Source organism: Sinohyriopsis cumingii, chromosome 15, assembly GCF_028554795.1.
Source record: "Sinohyriopsis cumingii isolate HCF-2022 chromosome 15, ASM2855479v2, whole genome shotgun sequence".
NCBI lineage: Eukaryota > Metazoa > Mollusca > Bivalvia > Unionida > Unionidae > Sinohyriopsis > Sinohyriopsis cumingii.
Window position 1 is genome coordinate 37,682,578 of NC_142975.1, and position 21,225 is coordinate 37,703,802.

Here is a 21,225-nt window from a genome sequence, read left to right on the forward strand (position 1 = left end):
GCTTTGACCGAGTATTGACGTTTGACATAGTGGGTCGTTTGAGGACTGATGACAGCCACGGTGTTTTCAGGCATGAATCGTTGTCGATACACTAAGGAACACGCTTTGTCAATGGTGCAAGCTTCTTTCAAAGGATCGACCCCTCCGTGTTCCATGAACAGTTCTCGAAATTTTCCACAGCAACGCCGTAAAATGTCCACGTCGGAACGACAATACTTTAGCATTTCTTCCTGAAAGTCGAAAGGGTCCGAAGCGTGAGCCTGGTACCAAGCGTAGAAAGTTTCTCGTTGTTCGGTACGCATGTTGTCGGGGTCGTAATAGTGAGCCTCGGGGAAATGGGGTAGAACGGCGTGTTGATTGGCTTCCGTATTGAAAAAGTGTGGAAAGTACCCTTTAACCATTTCTGTCATTCCAAACGTTTTAGGCATTCGACTCAAAGGCATGGCCAAATAGCTCATCGAATCTTTAAACTGTACTTGTCCCACTTGCATGAAAAGGATTTTGGCTCCGTTCAAATTGTGAGCCATCACCGTGGCATGACGATGACAATCTCCGTAACGTTCGATGTCCTCTTGGCTCCACGTCTTGTCGACGGGGTCTAAGACCCATTGGGCAAAATCGGCTAACGTGTTTGGTCCCCGAAAGATTTTTTCACGCCCTCCAGGAATCTTGCTGCAGAGAGGGCAATGACTGAAGATAGGTTCTTGAATGCACTTCTCGCACGCTCGATGAGCCACGCAGAAATTAGGAATGTGAATGCCAGTCTCTTGCATGCATTCGAAATCGAAAAAGATGAAATTGCCTTTCTTCTTGTGACCGTCCTCTTTCTCTGGTGGGGGTTGGTATTTTTGCACGTAACATTCGTGTTCCAAGTCCACGATGTGGTGACAAATGTGACATTTTTTCTTTCCTGAACATACGTGTGCCTTGGTATTATTGATACGTATGACTTGTTCACACGTAGGGCACAATCTCAGGAGTTGACAAGCACATTTCTTCTGTGAACCTTGCGTTTTCAGATGTTGTTGGTAACAGGTAGGGCTGACAAACGTACGCAGACAAGTTGAACAAGGCACTGGTTCTTCGCTCAGACAGGGTGAAGAGGCCAAACATCCTGAGCATTTCGATCCACAATGCTTGTGTTGCTCTCGATTATTATAACCATGGTCACATTTCTCACAGTAATAACCGTATCCCAGGAATGCAGTGATACTGGTAATGGTATCGAAATGGTCATCGTGATGATAAACGTGAATGTATTTTCCGTCCTTAAAATCTTGCCCTCGAAACAACAAAGACCCGCGCACTTCTTGAGGGTACACTTTCAAGGTGTATCGTGGAGCTAGGGCATCTTGCAATTTTTGCATCTCAGGAATGCCACAGGGTGTGTCTTTGGACATGCCAGCTTGTCGTAACAGGAGTTCTGCTTCACTTCGTTGTTTGGCTCGGTCCGATTGTCGAATGTTCTCCCAGTCTCTTTTCCATTCTACCGTGTCGTTCTTGTTGGCATAGGTTCGTCCCACCACGATGGCACGGGCTAAACACATCTGGTCATGAGGATTGTGAATTTGGACAAGGCTACGCTTAATGCTGCGAAGGTCATTCACCAATAACATCTTTTTGCGTCCGGTTCCTTGAGGAGGAGAGGCGTGGGTCATGTCCAATGTGGCTTTTCCATCGGTGATGTCAAACTGGTCATTAGATTGTTGCACGTGTTGAATCTTGTCCATGACTTTGGAAGCGGTCAATTCTGCAGGGGTGCTAAACTCGATCCAAACAGGGGATTTCAAACCGTCGTGTTGTATGGAAAGTCTCAAGCGATCGTCTTCTTTGGGTTGACATTGTCGCTTGAGTGCAGTGAGCAGAGAATCCCACACTCCGGTGATGAACCCTTCTGCTTTCTCTAACGGTACTTCGGACTTGAAATCTTTAAACTTCACCGTGTATTTGTAAGCCGTGGTTCTAAATTTTCTAGAGGAGCGCTTTTCCGCCTCTCGAATGGAATAGTATTTTTCAGGGTTGACTAAGGGTGGTGAACTTGGTTTAGAGGGTTCTGATTCTGGTTCACTCACGTCCTCTTCAAAATCACTGGCATGAATTTGTGCCAAGATTTCAGCCCTGGTACGAGGCGATAGATCACGTTTCTGCCTCTTACTTTCTTTTTCTTCTTCTTTCTTCTCGAATGAATTAGATCGTTTCATCTTGAAAGCAAAAAGTCAAATGACTCAAGTTCAAACACCATGAGCTACTTTATAGTCATAGCAGACCAGCGTATATAAAAGGGCGTGTGTCTCATCCTTTCACTATTCATTTCACTCTCAAGCCGAGCACAACGATGGAAGAGACTAACCAGATGGAACGTTTCGTCAGAGCTTTGCGAGGGGTCATTAGAAAATTCTCTTCAGACCAGCCTACGGACTACTCTCCTTCCTTTAGAGATAAAAGTCAAGATACTTGCTATATCTGCCAGAAGAAAGGGCATTGGTCTTCAGAGTGTCCAGACCGTCAAAAAAGAACAAAAACAGGGGCTAAAAAAGACAAAAGTCAACATACCTGTTATTATTGTAAAGAAAAAGGACATTGGTCTCCAGATTGCCCAAAAAAGAAACAAGAGGAGTCAGAAGAAAAGAAGGATTCTTCAGAAGAAGAGAGGGATTCTTCAGAAGAAGAGAGGGATTCTTCAGAGGAAAAAAGCAGACAGGTGAAGAAAAAGAAACAGGAGAAGAAAAGAAGAAGGGAAGAAAGTGAGGAGGAAGAAGAGGAAAAGAGTGTGACAGTGAAGAAATTCAAAAAACAGAGAGACTAAAAAAGGAGAATGAAGAAGTCAATGAACTTTAAATTAAAGTGTTGAGTTGTGAATTGGATTGTAAAAAATGGATAAAAGAATAAATGAATGATATAAGGTAAGAGTCTTTGAGTTTTGATTTTAAAAAAAGAAGCTACACTCACGCACTCATACAAAGACACGTACTATAGGGTAAAATGGCTGGGTTATTTTTTTTTTGAGTTATTGGCAAATTGAAATTGTATTTCTTTTCGAGATATGTGGGTGGCCCTGAAAAGGGCCTTTTTTCTTTATGATGTAGGGGTGAGTTTAAGCAATCAACTTTAACTGCCTTATGCCTTTGCCACGGCCAAGGCCTACTTCTGGACTGCGTAATGTTGATGTTGATGATAATGATTGGGTTGAAATCACTAAGGGTGGTGCGGTAGGCTTAGTCACAGGGTTGACGTGTTTAGCTCGGGAAGGTCGTATTCTCTTCGGTCGTGATAAAGAAGTCTGATACATTTGTTTCAGACTTCTTAACTCCGCTAAAATGTCCAACAGTACCGTGACCGTTTGATTTTCACCCTCTTGTTTCTTTGCTGCTACTTCTTCTTGCTGTTGTTTTTTTCTTACCTCTTCTTCTTGTTGCTTTTGCTGTAAGAGAAAAGCCTGTTCCGCTTCCTTTTGTCGTTGTATAAATTTCTCCAATTCTTCTTTCTGTCTCTGTCTAAAATTCTCCACTTGTGGTAATGAAGAAGGTAACGAAGGTTCCGGAACAAATTCTTGCGAGGAGAGAAAATCGACAAAATCCCAATTCACCTCTTCTGAAAGTAAGTCCGGGTTCCCTTGGGCGGTCTCCCCTACTGGTGCACCCCATTGGATCGTTTTCTGAGTTTCCGTCATGTTGAATCACTGTCGCATAGATTGACTGCACACAAGCGCTAGCGAATCTATATCGACTACGTGACGTCACAGACTGCTCTCTTCGGATTGGATGCGGGCTGACTGAATTCTGTAACGCGTGTTAGGATTGGTGAATGAACTCAATCCGTTTCAATCCTTTCTGTCCCTATAAATAAGCGCAGTTCACTGCATTGATTCACCTATTGTCGGAGCCTCAGCATGTGGACAGACGTTGAATCTTCAACCCTTGTGTCAACAATGATGTTGAGGACGGACATGCTCATGTATGTCCGATCCAAGTGGACCGTTGTCCACAGGACCAGCAGCAGCCTGTGGATAAGAAGAGTCTATATAGAGAGACAAGGTTGCTTCAAGAGGACTCTGATGTATGGCCCTGCTGTAAGACGAAGTTTGAGGACAAGAAGATGTCGCAAATGCCCTTTATGTTAAGGGCATATTAACATAAACCAAAGGCCCTTTTCAGGGCCAGCCATATTTCTCGAAAAGAGATAGTCTGTCCATTGCCTACCCCTTCTTTTTATTTTATTTTTAAAAAAAATAGAGACCCTCCCTGTTTCAATTTTACATAGACCCTATACAGTCCCAAGGGTTTTTTTGGGCCATGTTAAATTTACATAGACCCTATATTGTCCCAGGGTTTTTGGCCATGTTAATTCCCATAGACCCTATATTGTCCCAGGGTTTTTGGCCATGTTAATTCCCATAGACCCTATATGTTCCCACGATTTTTCTCCATGTTAAATTTACATAGACCCTATATGTTCCCAAGGGTGTTTTTAATGATAAATCCCATAGACCCTATAAGATCCCCCTTCACTACTGACAGATAGATAGATAGATAGATAGATAGATAGATAGATAGATAGATAGATAGATAGATAGAAAAATTTAGACTTGAAAGCAGATAGCAAGTACTAAGATGCCAATTAAGATAACACGACACACGATGGAAAACACGATATCCAAGGACAAGGTCTTTCATTATGTACCTACATAACAACAAATTGCATGTATGGACCGTGAGTCAAGTCATGGCTGTTAAAACGTTAGATAGGCAACCAAATGACCAATACAGTCATCAAAGACAGTCTAATGTCCTGGAAAGATGACTAAAGTGTTGGTGGCATTTCAGAAGCACCTCACTGCTTACATATCTGCAAGACCATATTTATGTTTATCCGTTAGCATCGAAAAAAATAATTCCATATTAATATGACTTATTACCATTACAGAGAAGGTTAACAGAGCAGAAAAAGATAATATCCCTTAGTATTTGAGTTAATGTCCTTGTTGTATAACACAGATGTATAACTTTTGTAACTGACAGTTGTGTGTTTATTTACGCTCGAAACTAAAGTCGATGCAGAGAGTTGAGTTATTGGAAAAGAAAACCATGCCTAAAAGTTTACATCGAATTGAATACCACTCTGAGACCAATAACATCCAAAGACTTTGACAAAGGTTTTGAAAACTTACGAGTAATTCTGTGTTAAGTATTAACATGGACAATCAAGAGAAGTAAGTTAAAATATTATATAATACATATTATGGTTTTCAATGAGAACAGTGATATATGTATCCTTAATGTTGCGCAGTTTGTTTCGCAAGGAAATCAAATTATACGAACCCATTTAAGGTAGTATATCGAATATCTATGCCTATTATGTATATAAAGACAGCCATATGAGAAAATTGCATGCACAAATAATGATGATCACAAAGAACATACTTTTATACCGCAGCAAACAAACCTTACATTTAAAACAAACATCACAAGGCATATGTCGGAATTCGAACTAATAGCTCAGCTCAACTCAAATATTTTTACTCTCTTATAATGTAATCTTCACGATATATAAATTGATTATCCAATCAAAGTGCACGATATATAAATTGCTTGTCCAATCAAAGTGCACGATATATAAATTGCTTGTCCAATCAAAGCGCACAATATATATATTGCTTGTCCAATCAAAGCGCATAAATCTTTGGTATCCATGAAATGCACGCTTGATGATTTGTGTCTGATCGGAGATACGTATTTTTTAATAAATGTGGAAAAACGAGTTCCAAGATTCACAAATCCAAGGGGAAGAAAATTGCTTGGTTATGAAAGAAATGAGTTGCAACATATAAATTGTCAAGGAAAACGAACAGTTCAAGACGAATTAAATAGAGCAACCGAAATTAGTGTTCGATTCGAGAGTATAGCGAAGAACTGACGTTTCTGGCCAAATGGGTTGTCCATATTCTCGCTCTAAAAACTTTCTTGTGAAAAAGTTTTAAAGTCAGTGCCAAATTCCTTGCTTATGTAAAAACAAATATCGTATTTCGACATGAGTAGTATTCATTAATATCGGACACGGCATAATGCACTGGTAGATACAACGAGAATGAGTATGGTCTACGCACTTTAACTTAAATCAATATTTAACGAACAGCGTAAAACTGTATCAAATGGACATGTTACGATTCCATTTTTGCTCCTTGGCTCAAAGTGTTTCATGTCCTTGGACATTAGGTTAATGTCAATAGAGACAATTAGGTCAGTATAATTTGAAATGTTCGAAGGCCCCCAAAGGGGTGGTTCGGAAGATTAGAGCCATAAGGACAAAAATCATACACTGAATTAGTACTTTTTTTTCTTGGATTAAGAATTAATTGGTTCTATTGACTCATTAATTTCACAAATAAAGAAAGAAATATTCAAATAACGGATTGATGAACAAAAATGTCAGTAACTCGCATATGTTAAGGCTTCGGTGAGCCTTTTTATATATCTCTGAGCAATAAAAACGATGATAATTATAAATTTAAAAAAAAAATATAAATACGTTGTCTAACATTTATACGTTTTCTTTCTTCCTTCCTTTTTTTGGATCGGATGGGATTTATACAATTAGTCTGGCCAATAGTAAAGAGGGCCACTATACGGAAAAATTGGACTTCTATGTTTAAAAAAAAAAGAGGGTTGTACCCTGGCAACAAAGGGAATTTAACATGGGGGAAATTTAACATGGAATGGACAAGGAATTGAACATAGCAAAAAGGGATTAGGCCACGACAACCTCGATGGAAATCTCAGTCAAAAAGGTCGTGGGCAACTTTGGCGTCAAGGGGAATTTATCATCGAGAAATTTAACATGGAGAGAATGGGGAATTCAACAATGCAACAATGGATTGGGTCACTATAGCCTCAATGGGACTACTATGTTAAAATAGGGGGTTGTACCCTGGTGACAAGTGGAATTTAACATTGGGAAATTTAACATGGAGTGAATGGGGAATTGAAGATAGCGACATGGGGTTGGGCCACTATACGGACACGGGGATTTCTATGTTAAAAAAGGGTCCCGGCACTTTGACGTCAAGGGGAATTTAACATGGGGAATTTTATCATGGGTAAGCCTGTTTAGCGTCAAGGGATTGGGACTATATAGCGACAAGGGAAAATTGAACATAGCGACAACGGATTGGGTCGCCCTTGCCTCACTGGAACTTAATGTTAAAAAGGGGTATATACACTCTAGCCTCAAGGGGAATTTAACATGGGGAGTTTTGTATCCACCCTAGGGACAATGGGGATTTAACATAGGTTGGGTTTGTATAGGAACAATAGGAATCATGACGTCACGGTACTAGACATTGGCAACAATGTCCACCAGGCGTTATATAAGGTTATATGCCCCGCCCCGCCAAGCGTTATAGCTTTTCATAGCGATTCACGGACAATGGGAATTACCATTACAAAACACGCTGGGACGATTCAGGGACAAGATTTATACGGACAAAAAGTTGAGCCTGTATAGTAATATAAAAAAAATTGGGTTTTTATAGGGACAATAGGAATGGAACAGGTGGGTTGACGTCACGGTACTGGACATTGGCAACAATGTTGCAACGGGCTGACCTCAATCGGGATCAAACAGTGACAGTTTGGTATAAATCTATAACGCCCGGTGAGGAGGGACATACAACTTTATAGAAATAAAATCACCTACTAAACAATCCATAGTGATGAGAGTGCTAATCTAAAATAAATATTTTTTATCATATGCTCATTTGTTTCTGCGTTAACTTTACATTGTCAGAATCGTTCAGTATTTTACGATATTGCACACCTTCATATTGCATTCACGCACAGGACACTTGTGCCCAATAGTGTATTAGGAACTACTTTGTAAACAAATCATGTACTCTCGTGTAGCAGACGCTTTACATTTTGGTTGATTAAATTTGTTTCTGAATGAACTAAAGCAGGTGTTTAGAGCCCCTATACAAAACCAACCTATGTTAAATCCCATTGTCCCCAGAGTGGATATTAAATTTACCATGTTAAATTCTCCTTGAGGCTAGAGTGTATATACCCCTTTTTAATATTAAGGTCCCATTGAGGCTAGGGTGTCCCAATCCCTTGTCGCTGTGTTCAGTTCCCGTTGTCGCCATACAGTCCCAATCCCTTTTCGCTATGTTCCATTTTCCCTTGTCGCTATACAGTCCCAATTCCATGTTAAAATTCCCCATGTTAAATTCCCCTTGACGCCAAAGTGCCGGGACCCATTTTTAACAAAGAAGTCCCCTTGTCCGTATAGTGGCATAATCCCTTGTCGTTATGTTCAATTCCCCATTCTGTCCATGTTACTTTTCCCGACGATAAATTCCCCTTGACGCGAAAGTTGCCCACGACCTTTTTGACTGGGATTTCCACTGAGGCTATCGTGGCCCAATCCCTTGTCGCTATGTTCAATTCCCCATTCATTCCATGTTAAATTTTCCCATGTTAAATTCCCCTTGATGCCAGGGTACAAGCCCACTATGTTAACATAGAAGTCCCATCGTCCATATAGTGGCCCACTTTACTACTCTGGCCTTATTTTTTATTTATATAGTTGTCTTTTTTGTTTATAAATTTAATCCCCAAAATCCATTTTTAATGGATGTGATTTATTTGGGTCTTTTTTTCGTTTGATTTCTGTCATTATCAAATGGACGATGAAAGGTGAAAGCAATGATCCATCCTAAACCATTATTGTTTGTGAAATGTTAAATTACTAGAACAACTTTTTTGTAACAAAAAAATAAATAATAATTCGATGTATTTTACTTATATGAGTAACCGTCTTTTCACGTTTAAATTTATTGATTCTTTCGCGTGAGACGTCAGTTGTGATGCTGCTATTTCCACAAGATAGAAAGAAGCAAAGAATGAAAGAAAGAATGAACTCCAAGGTTATAAACTTTCTTGTTTTTTTTTTTAAATTTAGGTACGGGTTTTTCTTCCTGTCCGCATTAACTTTCATTTTAAATCTTCGAACGGATATTTTGTTAATATTTGCAATAGTTTAAGATGACCCCCACCCAACCCTAATTTGGACTGATGACATGAAATAACATGAAGGACATTAATGACTCTTTCACCCTTTCCTAGATATCCATGTATAGTAATCCTCCTAAAGGCATGTGTAGTATTCTAGGTTAATATTCTATATCTTTAGCATTTAGAATACAACTTTTAACATTGTCTTACCTCTCCACCAGTGCACTTCGAGAGGAGCTGAATAAGTGAGTATCCTCACTTCAATTTCATTTTCTTTACTTTCGTACATCACCTGATTAGGACGTAATGTCTGAACACGGAATTTCGTGCCCTTACTAAATTCCACGACCTGTAAATTAATCATTTAGAAGATAATTATATATATATATATATATATATATATATATATATATATATATATATATATATATATATATATATATATATATATATATATATATATATATATATATTCACGCAAATATAACAAGAACTCACTCCGACGTTTAAATGGGGTATTTTATTCAATTTAGGAACATGTCAAAGAAGTAAGAATCAATTTCTTTACAAGTTTAATATCCAATTATCTACCTTACTGATATATAGGTAAGTAGGTAGGTGTCTATTTCTGTTTTTACATTATTGTAAATACTGTATAGTTTTTATATCTCTATATATGTAAACATGTATGTATATGTGTGTCTGTATTTATGAATATTTCTATATTTATGTCTGACCGTATTTATGTGAATATAAGCGTACGTACCTGCACACACAGAAATACTTATGTATAATTTTAATTACGTGTTTGGTTTGGGGAGTGTTTTGTATGTGGAGGGGTTTTCCGATACTAGTGTTCACACAGTTTTTCGTGACCGATTTTGCGTTCGACGTATTAGTATTTCCAAATTTATATGTAATACATAACTGCAGCAGCTTTATGAGAAGTTTCCCTTAAAGAAAATGGAGACTTAAATTGAAATCTTACTTCAACTTCAGTAGTATTTGATGACCCAAACGACATTTTGATATAAAATCCCATGTTGACCTTTATCCTTTTTACACAACCAAAACCAATCTTCTCGCCATCCAGTTTGAAGTACCCTCCAGCTTCGGTCTCGTTTCTGGATGAGCATTCTATATTGAAAAAGTAGAGATTATAACAAAGACAAGACTTGCCTCTATTGTCAAAGAATCGGGGGTCGTCAAGTGTATTTTAACACATTTCTTCGATTTCAGACGCAATAGTTTATATTTTGAACATTCTAAACACGAGAGTACATGCGTTGCTTACAATTATTGGTACAAATATGTTCTCTGTATTCTGGCTTAAGATTTTTATAATTAAAAAAACCTCTAAAATTTGAACAAAGTGTGATATACATAGGAAAGGCAACTAAATATGAGAATTACTGTTTTAAACATCGATGAACATAAATCTTTGAATATATTCATTTAATTAAATTGAAAACAACTACACTTTGGTTACAAGTGGCAAGGAAAACCAAAGTAAAGAAAAAGAAAAATGAAGAAGATTGTAGGTGATAAAAGAAAGGAGGAAACGAGGGACGAAAAAAGGAGATATTTGCATAGATTCTTTAACACAATCTGACACACACTCGCAGTTAAATCAGCATCGTGTACACACGAGTTCAAGTAATTTAATTTCGTAACGTTGATCATACTAATGAAACATACCGTTCTCGTTGGCGGTCACTGTTTTGTCTTCTGTAAGACAATATATGTGTAGAAGTAACAGGAAAAATTTCATATCCAGGTCAGTCAACACTTGTATGAATACAACCTACCTGAAATAATTTGTGCAATTGTCAATATTGTATGAAACCAAAGAAAGAGAGAGAGAGACTATACTGATATATTCAGAGACAAAGTGCACGCTATATATGTGCGAAAGAGTAAAGCGTTTACAAACAAACTCAATAAGAGTTGTTCTCGATGGCTTACCTCCATTTAAGGGGCAACATTTTATATGTATTGTCTGCTTAGACGTTCACAGTGAGACAGACAGACAGACAGCGAGATTTCGATATAGAACAAGACTATGCTGTCATAAAGGTGGACATAAAAGAACGATGCAATTAATATGTGATGGTATTTTCCGTTAATATATCACAATGAAAGAATAACGAGTTTTACTTTTTGCCAGAATTAGAACAGATACTGGAACTGTTAGAAAAAGGAATGATTTCTTTAGGCAGATTCATGTTGTTTCGTTTGTTATTTTATATATCATCCTATGGTTATTAACATCAATGTATGACCCCTTTAAAGTTCACGTCATTTTCCAACTGTAACTATAAAGGACTCGCTTATAGACCGTTTTAGTTCCATGCATCTCTTTTGCGTTACCGCCAGTTCATATGATAAGACCAATACCACAATGTTATAAATCTTTTTGCTAAATGTCATCTGGATAACTTGCTGATGTTTAGTGCAAGTCTCATTTACCGTGGCATTTTCACTTACTTGACACGATACAAACACAGCTATTTTTTTAAGACTTCACACTTGCATCCGTATTTATAGACGACAATTCGCATTTCCAGAAACATGAGAAGAAACTCGGTGGAAGTAGCACAAAAAATCAAGATACCTTCATTTTCATAGCATGTACGAATCATTCTTCCTTCGTCTTGCATCATTTATAGTTCGTACATAAATATTGAAAAGAAAATGAAGTTTTTCAATGCATAAATTCATAAAAATGCCAAGATTAAGATGCAATTCGGAACATAACAATTTCTGCGCGCTTGGACAATCCATCTGTGTCGACTAATTAGTATATGTAGTCCTCATGACGTTGTTCTGATGCCAAATGATAACATTTTGCATAATATGCCTGAGCTGCCTTGATTGCTTGAATGCTGACATATAATGCAGGGCCGACGACGTTACGAGGTAGCACGTAAGCATAGGACATAGTATACAAATAGAGTCACAATTGCATAGGTATAGCGCCCGTCCCCATTTAGTCTGGTTTATTTTCCCTCGTTCTCGACGGAACCTCAATGCATGATTTGGCGATTATAGTAGGAGCCAATCCAAATTAGTGTCCACGTCGCATGAAAGAAATATATCTCTGATTTACGAGAGGTATTTGAAACATTTTGATTATTGGTGCTTTGTATAACAATTTCTTTTTTCTGTTAGTGAACAGGACATCGGTGCATTCCCCTCAAGTTACTCCTCGTTCACCTCTATACACTTTCTCAGTCAGATTACAAAATTGTTAAATTCCAATTTTTATTCACGTTCTAGAATGTTCCTCATAGGCTGGAAACCTGTAGTGCCGACCGCGTGGTCGATTTTAAATCAACTACCTCTGTACAAATGTTTGATAATGGGATTCAGCCCAGAATCAATTGGAGCTAAATCAGGGCTGTGTGGATGACTAGGAAAACTTTGGATGACGTGCACCTTTGGGAAGTTTGTCGCAATAGTGTATTCCATGCAGTGGTGCCATGTCATCGAGTAGTGGGATACTTCGACTAAAGGTGTGCGGACAGGTGGTTTGGTAGAGATAAATAACTTTTGGTCACGCTTAAGGGGCAAGAAAAATATCGCGTGACACTAGTACAGCCATATACATAGGGACGTTAGCATGAAAAGATAAAACTCTCTCGAGCAATTAGGTCAAGAGGTTTATAGTCTCTGATCGTTTTCTGCTATCCAAACTTCTTTATTTTCCATTGAATTGAGTTAAGAAAGTAGATGTAGATTGCATCTCCTATGACAGTCGTAAAAGAATGTTCTTCCAAAACGTGGGTCATCGTTATCGCAACCATCTTTAAAACTGTGAAGCAAAACAAAATGAATAATATCAGAATGAATTACTTCCGAATAGTTTGTCCAAGTCGGTCTTGATATCAGTACGAAGTGTACCCTACGGCCTTGATAGCAGTACGAAGATTACGCTACGGCCTAGATATCAATATGAATGTAATCTAAGTGCGCTAATTTTACAGTATGCTTAATCCTCTGTTGACAAACTGTTTTCTTTCTTGGACATTTTTAAATCACTATCATCCGCCATGTTACGTCGCAGGCATCTATCTACACGTGTCTGGCGTACTGATAATTATGTTATAGAAAGTTGTTTTGTCTATCGATCCACGTTAAATTCAAAGAAATAAATATTATTACAAAATGTTTAAAACATTTGAAACATCCTTGTAAACAGTGGTCATTTCTAATTTACCTCAAGCCCGTGTTGAATCTAATGATTTTGTTTCAATCGTTTATTTTAAACATGTTCATAAATAATATTAGAAATGAAAAGTGCACATACTTTATTGATTTTTGAAACGTGGTCGGGTGTTATTTTCGACAACTATGATTTCAAATGGATCTTTTCTCGAAATATACTCTTCTCGATAACACCATCTTAGAAACGACCAATGACATCTATTTACACCGATCACGTGTTTGATCACGTGCCTTAAATTGAAATACTAACCGACACTTCATAGTCAGCTTATATTTAAAAACAATGCTATATCTTTCGCGAAAAAGGAATTTTGTCCATCTGCATTTCCTCGTTGCAATAGGATATTACCAAGGCTACCATTACTATAAATGTGATGAACTTAACATTTCGGTGTACTTTAGAATGACATTCTGCGGTTTCTCTTTAGCATTTGTAGCAATACTGGTAAACTCCCTTTATCACATATTGATTTTTTTGATATTTCGATTGATTGTTCAATGATGAAATCTCTAAATGCCAAATTCAAATAGAGTTGCTTGAAGAAAGTTCAGCCCAAGTTTTAAAGACGAGTTCGGAAAGCAAAGCTTTTCCTGTTACCTATATGGTTATTATATCATTTAAGTTAGAATGATTGTCTATGCAGTTTATTGGAAGAAGGTTAGTGCTATTCCATTTTTCTTTATCTCACAACACTTCGCATCCATAGACCACTGTCAGTTTGTTTGTTTGTTCTGTTTTGATTTCATTTTTAAAGCAACGAGTAAAGACATAAATTATTCCTTTACTTGATACAAATATGCGTGAGCACAATTTGATTTAAAGTTGTCATTCTTCTTTTAGACCAAAACACTAACGTGAGACAGCTCTTATCGGTTAAACAAATATTCTAACATAAAAAATAAACATTGGTAAGGTCAAAGGATATTTATTTCGTAAGGCATAGGACAAGGCCAATTGTAGTTAAATAAACTGTTTGCATACAGCGCATCAAATGATCACTCTGGAATGAATCCCTCTCTTGACTTAAAATAGACAGTATTTTGGATGCATTATTGGTCAATTTCAAGGAGAATCAAAATAAGGGATCTCAAAGGTCTACATTGTGAATTATTGTTTAAATTATGTATATATAGGGTCTCTCAGATTGGAAAGATAACATTTATAGAGATAAAACGACAGATGACATACTTATAAAAATATCAATGTTGTATAACTTCCTCTGTTGTATAACTTCCTCCGTTTTACTTTTAACTTGGATGAGTGTTAATTCTATATACCGACCTAGTCATGTTGTTAAATGCGCACCGTACACTTAAGACTGGACATGGGTCTGTTTGACCATCGGCACTCGTAAAAACTGATGTATAAGACGACACCTCAAGATATAGTATATAAGAATCTGTATTTAACGTCAAATGTTTGTATAAAATAAAGCGACACTAGTTCTAGACAAGCGGGTTTATCAACGTGTAGTTAGACAATTTATTACATAATGTATACATAGAAATCTTACGAAATGCTACAAAAAAAACTTTAATTCCTGTAAAGATATTTCTTGATCAGGTAAAAGTGATATTAATTTAACGATATGAGATATTTAAGACGTGTGTTCGCGGTCCGTTATCAATGTTTTTCTTTTGTACCCTTGACAACATCGATACATTTTCATCTGTAAATTTCGATATATACTCTGCACTAAGAGTCTTTGAATGATCAAAAACAATCTTCCTTTGTACAGTTTTAAGACGTTCGTGTAACCGAAAGACCTTACTTGTTTGTACAGTTCTGAGATGATTATATTACCGAGTGATCCTGCTCATTGGTATTGTTCAAAAGACGTTTTCATCCCGAAAGACCCTACCCCTTTGTACAGCCCTACCACGTGTGTATGCCTCAAATAACCTAGTGGTTTGTGTAGTTCTAAAACTTTTGTGTGGCCGAAAAACCCTACTCCTTTGTACTGTTCTAAGCCGTTTGTGTGCCACCAAGACCCCAATCATTTGTACTGTTCAAAGCCGTTTGTGTGCCACTAAGACTCCAATTCTTTGTACTGTTCTAAGCCGTTTGTGTGCCACCAAGACCCCAATCATTTGTACCGTTCTAAGATGATGCCCGAAAGGCCTACACCTGCTAACAGTTCTATCCATAATTATCTTTTCCTGAAATCCTAAGAGGAACATGTTAATATAGATAATTTCTTATTAACAACCATATCAACCACTTTGTTTCACAAAAGATGTAAAGTAGATTCGATGGAAGTTTCGCTTCAGAGTTCCATTAACTCCATTAAAAAGCGACAACCCACGTGTCTAATACCTGCTAGTTTATAAACCGACCAGAAATAAATTTTTAAAAAACGATGTCAAATATAATGCCTGAATTTGTCTGAAAGTTTTACTTCCTATCTCCAGGGACTATAAGACAACAACAGGTATAAATGGAGGTCATTTATATGACTGACAGCCTGAAATTTATCAAAACTATCAGCTATAGCTCCAGGAAGAAATGTTACAATAAAGATTAGAAAATTAACAAAATATTATAAATAGTCATTTATTCATAATGAGAAACACTTTTATTTCCCTTTTTTTTGATGTGGCGGTAGGGGTTTACACACAAATTACATTTTGTTATTTAGTTATGCTATTTTTCAAATTTTATATGGATGCTACTTTACTGTACGGAGGTTTTTCGTCCTTGGAAAAAATGATTAAACAAGTCACATTACTTATGACATTTTCCAAACAAAGGGTGTTGATATACTCCACAAAAACATAAAAAAGTACCAACCGGGAATCGAGTTTGAAATTCTGGTTTTTATGTAGGCTGAAGTTGTGGCAGGTTGGAATTATATATTAGATAAGAAATAGATATGAAAATTTAAACAGATTTGTTTCTAGAATATGACGATAGCATTTGAGTAAATTATAATTCCTAGGATTTTTGTTATTATGTGTCCGGAGAAAACAACGTTATCTAGGTTAGGTTATTAAATGGCGACATGGAAACAAAAATCAGCATACAGTAATTTGTTGATGTGTCAGGTTTTGATTGTCATGCAATTTTTCTTATATTGAGCTATCCACGATAGATATGTAATGAAATTAAATTCATTGTCTTTATCCGATATACGCATTATTTCGAGTAAGTGTAAAATTTCGTTACATAGGTTAGATGTTATTTGGCGACAATGAACAAACGACCGCTGACAAAGTAGGTATTCACATATTTAATATTCACCTTTCTACTTTTGTCCGCTGCCAAAAGCACTTTTGTGTGGGATCAGATTTAGAATAACAACGAATGTCATTATCTCTCCGAAAGTCTATATGCCTTGCGACATCCATTTTTCTCCAAATTTGGGACAAATTCAGAATTCGAAAACAAACATAGAAAAACTCGATCATGTTTGAAATATCTGTTATGTTGATCAAAACAATACCACTTCGGAAAACAAGGATATTTGTAGCTATTATAGGAGGGAGCTCTATCAGCCTCACCGATAGATTATATTTCTAAATATAGCCATTTTCCTGAAACCATTGATTACACTCCACTCCCACGTGTGTGCAATGTCGAAGATGTATTTGAGGCATTGTCGTGCCACCATTAAACCAAAACTGATGGAAGGAGCCTAGTAAAATTTATTTTGGGATTAATTGCCATGCATTCTTGCATTTTATTGATTATATAAATATATAATAAAGGGTCAAAAGTCTAACAAATTTTAAGATCTATTCATGAGAGAGAGAGAGAGAGAGAGAGAGGAAGAAGAAACAGCCTAAATATGTAAATACGAGTCTGAAGAAGAAGCATATATATTTGCTAAACTGAAGGTAAAAAAGCATGCGCAAAGTGATATCTCCATTGTGGTGCTATAATTTTACCCATAGATATATTTCAATGTCTCATAATGAAATAAAAAATAAATTGTTATACTACTGACAGATGCTTTTGGCGTATGTTATATTTATAATTTGGAATATATTTATAGAATTAAGGCTTTTAGAAAACGACAATATACAGACAGATACAGATATTTTACCAACCTGTCACATATATTGTAACAACGTCTCACATAAAATTTAACAACCTGCCATGGATATTGTGAAAAACTGTCACAGATATTATAACAAGTGTCACAGATATTGTAACAACTGTCACAGATATTGTAACAACCTGCCATAGATATTGTAACAACCTGTCTCAGATATTGTACCAACCTATCACAGTGTACCAACCTGTCACAGCCATTATATCAACCTGTCATAGACAGTGTACCAATCAGTCAAAGATATTTTACCAAATGATCGCAAATAATGTAACAACCTGTCACAGATATCGAAACAAATCGTCAAATACCATTTTTAAAAGTCTGTCTAAACTGTGAACATAAATATCTCAATCTGTGCTTTCTTATGAGCGAGTATGTGTATTTGATGGCTTGATTTATTTTCAGACTTTTACTATTAGCGTGACCCTTCATAAGTGTATGTTTCCCAAATTATGTTCAGATATTGTTATCAACCAAAGTGTAAGTAAAACCTACTTATTTCAATTGTTTCTTAGTTTATTAATATAGAAACAAAACAAAGAATTTTAGAAAAAAGCAGTGAAGGAACGAAAATGATGATGACCTCCTCATTTTCTCCTCTTCCTAATTTATTATTATTATTATTATTATTATTATTATTATTATTATTATTTATTATTATTATTATTTATTATTATTATTATTATTATTTATTATTATTATTATTATTATTTATTATTATTATTATTATTATTATTATTATTTATTATTATTATTATTATTATTATTATTATTGCCATCATCATAATCATCACTGTAATTTCCTCCTTTTCCATCTTCCATCATCAGCGTCGTCCTCGTCGTCATCATTATAAACATTTTACAAAATATTAACAGCTTTACCTGTCATAGTATTTAGAACTAACGTTTACTTGTAACGGTTTATCATCGAATCCTTTTACTGCAGTTTTTTATGTTTAAAACTCAGAATTTAACTTTTAATCAGCATTACGTAAACATTATTACGCCTCATTTTAAACTCTGAGACATACAGGTATAATTATAATCATCATCATAATCATCATCATCATCAATAATAAAAACATCTTCTTTTCTTAAAATATTGAAATACTAAAATTACTTACCGGTGCCTTTTGACGCTATGCATGACAAAAAGAAAATAATGTTCCCTGTATTTGCAAGTAGACTTGAATCTACTGTTAACAATTCGCACTGTACGACTGACAGTCTCATCCCGTGATTAAAAGTAGGTGGGTCACAGTAGCACATTTATACTTTTGATACACCATTTCCGTCATATACTGTTTCTTAGTCAATGTATAAACAAAAATGAACCGTATTCACTAGAAATAACAGGGTTAGAATCTAGCTGTGTAATTTCGTTTCCTGCGACATGGAGGAGACACCAGTAAAGTATCCGAACGACAATGCTCAGCAACAGATTGTGCTTAACGAGTTGGAGCATATGATAGTAATTTACTTATAGAGAGTATAAATAAATGCCGATAGGTTTCACGCTGACTGTGACAAAATCTTTTTCAATCGCTATTTTTGCTGCTTTTTTATCGTAAATATTCATATATTGAAGTAAGCACTACCACATTATATACGTTAAGACAGAGAGCTAATATTAATAATATCACATTTTAAGATGAATTTGGTCTGATTAACCCCCTTTTATTTATTTATTAATTCAATTTCATATTTTGCAGTATTCATGACGCTAAGAAGCTTGAAAATAGTTTTCACAATGCATAAGCGGCTAAGAGAATGTTGCTCATACATGGCATATTTTAAAGCTTTATTACCCGGCCAATGTAATTGAATTATCTAAATAAGTCACTTATACGGAATTCAAACAAAAACAAAGTACTTTCTAATCTAAATAATTACACCCTCTTTATTACATACGAAGTAATTGCAGTCGTACACGAAATATGATGTGCATAAAGTCTCTAAAAACCTAAAATTGCCAAGTGCAACCTTCTGTTAACTCTCTTGTCTTATATTTATCACTTGCAAGAGCACTCGTTAACTATTCATTGTCGTCTTTTGAGGTGGCTATAGTCAGCCCGTTACTAAATCTTGTCATCGCTTATTGTCCAATTCATAGCGTTTATTGTCCACATAGTGTTGTTCTTTGTACGCATGATCTTGCTTACCGTCCGCAAGATGTCGCTTACCGTCCGCAAGATGTCGCTTACCGTCCACAAGATGTCGCTTTCCATCTGAAAGATGTCGCTTATTGCACTTCATTGGTTTGGAGATTAATATTTGAATTAACTATTTTTGGCAAAATGTCAGAATCTAAAAGAGGAATACACTCATAATTGTAATTTCCAGTTCGCTCTTGTTAGTATAAGATGTGCTTTATTGCGTATTTTCAAACTGGGCGGGGCCTGAAAGACGGAATAATATACAAGTTAAATTTTCTTACCGCATCATTTATAAATCACCATCATCTCTAACTTTCAGATGCGTGTAGTTTGGAAGCGGCGAGGTCCCTATCAGATCTGAGTACATATAGGTTGGAGGTTGCATAGTCTCCATTGGGATATGAAGACATATAGGTTGGTGGTTGCAAAGTCCCCATCAGATTTGAAGACACGTAGGTTGGTGGTTGCCAAGTTCCCATCAAGTCTAAGGTCATAAAGGTTGGTGGTTGCCAAGTCCCCATTAGATTTGAAGACATACAGGTTGGAGGTTGCAAAGTCCCCATCAGATCTGAGGATATTTAGCATAACCTTGAATCACTATATTTCTGGTCACGAGGACATTGCATTGTGAAGAAAATACAAGTATTACTATCATAGAACACGTTTTAATTATGATAGTACAAAGACACTATTATGTGTTTTGAATGCAGCGACAATTAATAAAATAGGCTACCTAGTGAACTATTCTATGGGTTATTTACCCTATCATTGTGTTTTTGAGGAGTTCCTGGTTTGTTTGTTTGCTATTCCATATATTTTAAGACTTTTATATGTGCACTTTTATCTTGCATACATTTTATGGAATCTGAACATCTTTATGGTATATATTTGGTCTTCTTGTACTTTATGTTTACGTTTATTTGAAAGGCTTTATCATAATAAATCATTGTGCAATTCATGTTACAGTACTCGAGCTGTACTGAAGTTAGCACCATATGTCGTCTATTGTGCTGAGGTGTCGCAACACACCACTAAAACATGCATTGATTTCTACAATCATTAGACTAAACTAAGGGCATTCAATAATATTCAATGGATTCGGGAATTGCAGCAGTAAAGAACTCGCTTTACACAACAACTGTACTGGAGTAGATTTCAGATTCCGACACACGCAAGCTTATGTGGTCGCATAAAGTCAGGTGTTATTTCTAGTCTCTCCAGTTTTCGTCATTTTCAAGACAGTGTAGCAGTAACAGATGAGATTATATTTCCTTCTCAATATCTCAGTGAATCACATATCTCCTGAATCAAAGGATGTGTTGCCCAGTGATAATTTATGAATGTGTCATATTTAAATTGTTCTGACGAAATACGTCCTTTGAAGGCTAGACGGGAAAGTTAAGTATTGGGTTCCGGTTTCTCAAGAAATATTACTTTATTGTTTCAACACGAGGACGTTACATTTTCTGTAAATGTATAAATGACACGGTTCAAGAAGTAAAGAGTCAATGAATGTTGGTTTGTGGTCAGAAGTGTTTTTCTTGTTTCATTAAATCACTATATTAGTTACAATGGGCTTCCAGTTGACTGTCTTCATCCGTGTATTTGGCTTTCATATTATAAAAAGGGATCATCATATTAGATATGATTAGTGAAGTGGGGCGATTCAGGGACTAGGGCAATACTATGGAAAAAAGTGAAAATTGCATATAGGGACTATGTAATTTAACATTAGGCAAATAACATTAGTTTTTCATAGTCCCTGAGAATTTTTCCTAA

At 36.2% G+C, this 21,225-nt stretch overlaps 1 protein-coding gene across 2 annotated transcripts in view; it reads right to left on the reverse strand.

Moving 5' to 3' along the window:
- LOC149781627 (bone morphogenetic protein 1-like) overlaps nt 1-18,739 on the reverse strand; it is a 73,361-nt gene extending 54,622 nt beyond the window's left edge. Inside the window, exons 1-4 of one of the 2 annotated variants that reach the window (XM_089935685.1) lie at nt 18,415-18,739; nt 10,707-10,812; nt 9,997-10,145; nt 9,219-9,357 (exon numbers count right to left, since the gene is read on the reverse strand). The gene's annotated coding sequence lies outside the window, so the exon portion shown is untranslated. Of the gene's footprint in view, nt 1-9,218; nt 9,358-9,996; nt 10,146-10,706; nt 10,817-18,414 lie in introns of both variants that reach the window. The other variant, XM_089935683.1, reaches the window with a different exon arrangement.
- Nucleotides 18,740-21,225: the final 2,486 nt, after the last annotated feature.